Below are 6577 nucleotides of genomic sequence, written 5' to 3' on the forward strand. Positions count from 1 at the left end.
TTGATATTAAATATATATTTTAAAAGATAATTTTAAAAATTAAATTTTAATACAAATTTTTGTAATAACTAATAAATTTTTTTTTAAATTTAATTTTTTTGTCAAATAATTTTTTTTAAAAAAATATTATTGTGAATGACTATATTTTTTGAAAAATAAAAAATTTAGAGATTAAATTTTGTTTCGATTTTTGTATGTACCTTCTAAATATTTATTCAAATATTGTCACCAAAATTTAGATCTAATAGATAAGTCATTTGTTAAATATGAAGTTTTTTTTTGTGACCTACGAATTATTGATTTTTTTTGTGATATTTTTAAATCATTCAAGAACTATTTTGTCAATAATATTTTTTAGAAATTTTTTTTTGTCAACAATTAAATTCTTTAGATACTAAATTAGTAGTTAACCCTATTATAATTCTATCACTTGTATTATTCTCTTTTGGTCAATTCTACCATGTAGAAGGAAAAAGTTTTCTACATTTGTAGAAGTAGATGTGTCAAGTATATATGCAATGGTTGTTAAGCGCAGCAATAATATCCCTTTGCAGTGGGGTTATTATGCATCCTTCGAGGTGGACAAAATGTGCAGCGTGACAGAAATTGCAGTTGATCAAAAAATTGTAGTTAGAAAATTAAGTAATGGGTTAAGCAAAATTGTATTTGGAGATAATTGTAGTGGAATTTTTTTTTTTTGTCAGTAAATTGGACAACTTCTAATTCTAAGTATTCCAATGAATTGGACAACTTCCAATTCTAAGTACACAACATATTCACACATTCTTCACATATTTATCACATTTTTTTTCAAATACATCCTCTAAAGTTTGAACTCTGACTTTAATAGTGGAAAGGGGTGAAACGCCACCTGAACTAAGACTCTTCGGCATTGTAGTGGGTTAAATAAGGTGATATTCTCATATGGACCGAGTCGGATGAATACAAAATTGTTTGTAGATGAGCTATTAGATTACATAAGTTGGACCTAGAAAGAAGTGAGATGCGGAGAGGAGAATCATGCTCGTAATTAAAATTCAGTATGTAATGATAGACTTTTGTTCAATGTTTGGTATTGTCGTTGGATATTATGCTCAAAGCTCAGTCCAGAGTTGATAGGGTTAAAATGTTGTAAATATTGTTTTGTCTCCATTTTAAGTGGAAATAACAATGCACTAAAATATTAATAGTGATATAGTTAAGTCATTTCGTCTATTTATGGTTAAAGTCATTTTGTTTATGTCATATTAGTTCTGTGTTTGTTGGTGAGTCCTCTATTTGTACGTTCTACAAAATTAGATGATTTTATTAGGCAAATATCCATACATTAGTGATTTTCGATATGAATTAATTGTTTTAGAGTTAGATACGGGTGTTGTGTTGTCAATAAAAAAAATAACATCTTAATAAGTACACAAGTAGGTTTTAAGTTTTAACCGTGATTAAAAAAAATATTTTAGGTATAATATATTGTAGATGTAAATAATTCATGTTTTATTAAGTCATTTTAACGCGCATATAGTAGAATAATTAATCATGAAAAAATGATGAATTATTATTAATGAAAATGTTTTCCAAAGTGTTATTTGCTACTAAGAGTTTTGTTATCTTAACTCCTAGCCCTTGCTATGATATCTTGTTAAAATTTTTTAAAAAATTTTTTTTGGAAAAAAACTATAAAGTAAAAAAAAAAAGTACATTAGGGAGCAATGTTTATTTTCTAGCTGTTGTACCTCTTCATGTGCATGTATGCCATGACCTACCGAGGCTCGTTCCCTTGTAAATTGGACACTTTGAAGTAACTTTTTTCCAAGACTTCATTGATATTGTAAGGTCCTTTTCAATTTGCAGCCAACTTTCCATTACCCGACTTCTGTATCTCGATATCATCTCTGATCAGAACAAGGTCATTTGTGGCGAAATTTCTTCTGATGACTTTCTTGTTGTATTTCGTAGACATCCTTTGTTTCAACTTTTAACGCTTTCTTCCTTATCAGAGTTTGTTCTCGGACTTCTGAAAGGAGATCGAGTTCTTCCTTATGAGCTTGGATGTTTCCTACGTCATTCTTGGACTTTCTTCATTTACTTCTATAGGGATCATAGCTTCTATGTCAAAAACAAGTCGAAACAAAGATTCTCAAGTTGTAAAATGGGGAGTTGTCAGATATGCCCATAGAACTTGGGGGAGCTCCTCAGCCTATGCTCCTTTTGTGTCTTTTAGTCTTCGCTTGAACCTAGCCAATATGACTTTGTTTGCAGCTTCTGCTTGTCCACTGACTTGAGGGTGCTCTACTGATGTGAATTGATGATTAATCTTAAGGCTTGCACCAAGTTTCTGAAGGTCGAGTCGGTGAACTAAGTGCCATTGTCAGTCGCGACGGAGAATGGTACTCCAAATCGGGTGACAATATTTTTATAAAGGAATTTCCCACCTCTTTGAGCTGTGATGGACGCCAAAGGTTCTGCCTCAATTAATCCACTTAGTGAAGTAGTCAATCTTTACTATGAGGTATTTTACATGTCCAGGTGCTTGAGAAAATGATCCCAGCAAGTCCAAATCCCATTTTGCAAAAGGCCACGGTGAAGTGGCACTGATGAACTCTTCTGGTGGTGCCATATGAAAGTTGCCATGTATTTGACAAGGTGGACACAGGACATTTCTTGACAAAGTCGGCCGCTTCCTTTTGTAACTATGGCCAATAAAAAGCAGCTCATAACACCTTCTTAGTGTAAACCGCGTTAAATTAGTAAATAATTAGTTGATAAATTAGTTTTTAATAAAGAAGATTAGAAATGCAAATATTATATTAAATTATGATAGAGCTCATCGAAACGAGAATTTTAATACTAATTTCGAAGAAATCAGTCTAAAATTGGACCGAGCGGATCAAACCAGTTGAACCGGTCCCAAAATTGAGCCGTCGGTCCAACCGGACCAACATATTAAATGAACCCAAGCCCTTCTCTCCCTCATCTCAGCAGAAAACGAAGTTGAAGACTTCCAGGGGAGAAGAGCAACGAAAGTTTCCCAAACCCTTACGGTGAATTTCAAAATCCCGTAACTCCTCCGTTTAAGCTCCGATCGCCGCACCATTTGCGGCCACGCGTTCACCGCGTCGAGCTCTATATTTTTATCGGAATAATTTCATAGGTAAGTCATTAAATACTCCCATCCACTCCTTTCCCACAATTCTTTAAAGTATGGTACGAGTATTGAATTTTTTTGCTCTTTGATGTTTTAGGATCCAATTAGCTTGAGAAAAACGTTCACTCTTACTTATGTGAAGCTTGGGTAAGGTGAGGATACCATAATTCTATTTTAATTTTATTAAATTTGAGCTTTGAGTATTAAATTGGATATATATGTGTTATAAATGTGTATTAAGTTGTAAATAAATAATTGGAGCTTGGAATTGTAAATATTGGAACTTGGAGGAAGCTGAGCCTAGTGTTTACTGAATTTTGGAAGGGTTGTGTTTGTTTTAAATAAATTTCCCTGATCGTTACGTGGGAATCGGCCAAGGTATGGTTTAGGTTTCTTGCATTTAATATGTAATGTCCTGTGAAAACTTAGGCTAGATGGCCATAGGATAAGCTGGAATGCAGGTGTATATTTAATGTTTAGTGATTTGATCGATGAACATGCTTGGTTTGGTTTAGAGATTTGATTATGAGGTGGAGTTTCTTACTAAATGAATTTTTGAAAGGATATATGATTGAATTATTAATCATATGATTATATTTTGGTTTGGTTGAATGGTGATTGATGAAATGATATAGAGCTTGTTGAGTATTGTTGTTGGCATTTTGAATTGGTGTTGATAGGTTTGGAAATGAATGATATGGAAATCTTGAATGAAAAATGAGGTTTTGAAGGATTTGCTAAAGTTGGTTTTTGGCCGAACTTCGGCGAGGTATAACTTGGTTTCCGGACCCTCAAATTATTTCTAAACTGTTTTAAAATGAAAATTGGGTTCGTGATGTTTATGCCTGATGACAAGTCATCATATGCTAGCTTTTCAAGCAAATTTCACTTGTTTCATTAGTTTTTATGCACTTTCTTGCATTATAAGTTAGTAATTGGAGTGGAATTGCATGGTTTCTTTGAATCAATCAACCACCCTTTAATTGGCACAAAATCATGGGGTTTAAGCTTAAATTAATTGATTTTTGAATGAATTTTAAACCTTGTGAATTTGGTGATACTTTGATTGGTTGTTTTGATTATTTGTAGGTGAAGAAATGGTGGAAAAGGGAATTTTGGGCACGCTTTGAAAATTAAGCACGCTTTGGAACTTTAGGCCACGCTTTTGAAAGCGTGGCCCATGACCATGAAGCCATGACATGAATTAATGCCTTATGCATGAATTTGTTATTGATAAATCAAAGCATGCATGCATGGGAAATTCAAGCTTTACGGCATTAATGAAAGCATGCCATGCATTTGATTAATTGATATCATCATTGGCATTAAAGAATGAATGAAATGCATGCATTGTGCATTGCAATGAAAGAATGCATTATTAAAACGAATGGCTTTAACGTGAATGCATTGGCATAAATTAATTAAGCCAATGAATCCCATGGCCAATGAAAGCATGCAATTTTGATTACTAATGCAACGAACAAATAAAGCTTACGGCTAATGCATTGGCATTATGAATTAATTAAAGTAAAGAAAAGCATGCAAAAGCCAATTGGCTAATGCATTAGCAATTAATAATACCCTGGAGGAGAAGTAATGTTTGTGCCAACGTTTGCCTCAAACGTGAGGTTAAACGTTGGCTAAGGAATCCCCTGGAAAAGCTCAATGTTTGCGCCAATGTTTGCCTCAAATGTGAGGTCAAACGTTGGCTAAGGAATACCCTAGGAGGATTCAACGTTTGCGCCAACGTTTGCCTCAAACATGAGGTCAAACAATTGGCTTAAGGAGTGCCCTGGAGAGAAGCTACATTTGCGCCAATGTTTGCCTCAAACGTGAGGTCAAACATTGGCTGAAAATTACCTTGGGGAGGATCACATTTAACCTCAAACGTGAACTCAAACATGAGTGACAGCAACAACCGTTCTGCAGGATGCCATTACACGAAGACGTTTGAGTCAACGTTTGCCTCAAACGTTGACTCAAACGTGAATGATCCCAAAGTCCATAGTGCAAACGGATTTCTTCTCAAGACCAAGAGCAATCAACAGAGGCCATCTTCAACCCAATTTCATCAAGGCCAAGGGCCCAAATTCAAGGGTTAATGATCATTAGAAGGAAGTGTATAAATAGAAGCTAGTTTGATTTAGAGAGCACCTTTTTCTTCTTTTAGAATTTTCATTTGTAACTCCGAGAGTTTTGACTTTGATCTTGGAGAATTGAGAGGAGAATTGAGTTCTCTTCCTCTGGGTTTTCTTGTTTTTTTTTCTACATACTTTGCTTGAGTCTTGGGTGTTGAGAATTGAGAAAATTCTGTCTCAATCTCACCTTGAGATCTCTTTGTTCCTTTCTCTGCATAATTCAGAATTTAGTGATTTGAATTCAAAGTTTCTTTATTGTTTTGATCTTTAATTTGTTTGCAATTGTTCTTTGAGTTGGATCAAGGAAGGCAGTAAGATCTAGACTTGGATTTCTAGTCTCTTGATCCCTGAGATCTACATTTTCAATTTAGTTCATCTGCTGAATGATTCTTCAAGCTAATTTACTTTTCTGTTTGAGATCTACTGCAATTCAATTCATCTTCTACTCTTCTGCTTGTTACAATTTACTTGCAATTGTTTAATTTCTGCACTTCCAGTCTCCAAATCCTTTTATTATTTAAGCCATTTACATTTCTTGCATTTTAAGTTTCAGTTATTTACATTTCTTGCAATTTAAGTTTCTACAATTTACATTACTTGCACTTTAAGATTCGGCTCTTTTAATTCTTCCGTACTTTAAATTCTTGTCAATTATCCCTCTCCCTTTAATTTTCATGCAATTTAGCTTCTGTTCGTTGGATACAAATCACTCAAATCAACTCTTGTTTGCTTGACTAAATCAACCACTAAACTAAAATTGCTCAATCCTTCAATCCCTGTGGGATCGACCTCACTCACGTGAGTTATTATTACTTGATGCGACCCGGTACACTTGCCGGTGAGTTTTGTGTTAGATCGCTTTCCACACATCAAGTTTTTAGCGCCGTTGCCAGGGATTGATTAGATTGACAATGATTAAGTAAGGTGGAGTTCTAGATCAAGCACTTTTTTTCTTTCCTGTTTCTTTAATTTTTGACTAACACACTAACTGTTTGAATTTTTGCTTAAGCTAACTAAAACCTCACTTTAGCAATAGAGTGGAGTTTTCCTGGTTTTTTCTGGCTTTGTGTGATTTTTATGACTGGTTTGTATGTCAGGGACAAGGGGAGCTATACCCACATTTTGTGAACAAGACGAAAGAACCCTTCGGAGGTTAAGAAGAGCAGAAAAAGGGAAAGACATTGTTGGAGAAGAGGATTCAGAAGAAGAATTCCAAGAGATGGAGGAACACTCAACAAATCCAATAAATCCACCAGCAGGAGCAGCCAACAACAACAACAATTCACCACAGAGA

The sequence above is a fragment of the Arachis ipaensis genome, chromosome B06 (genome assembly GCF_000816755.2).
Source record: "Arachis ipaensis cultivar K30076 chromosome B06, Araip1.1, whole genome shotgun sequence".
In the NCBI taxonomy this organism is placed as follows: Eukaryota; Viridiplantae; Streptophyta; class Magnoliopsida; order Fabales; family Fabaceae; genus Arachis; species Arachis ipaensis.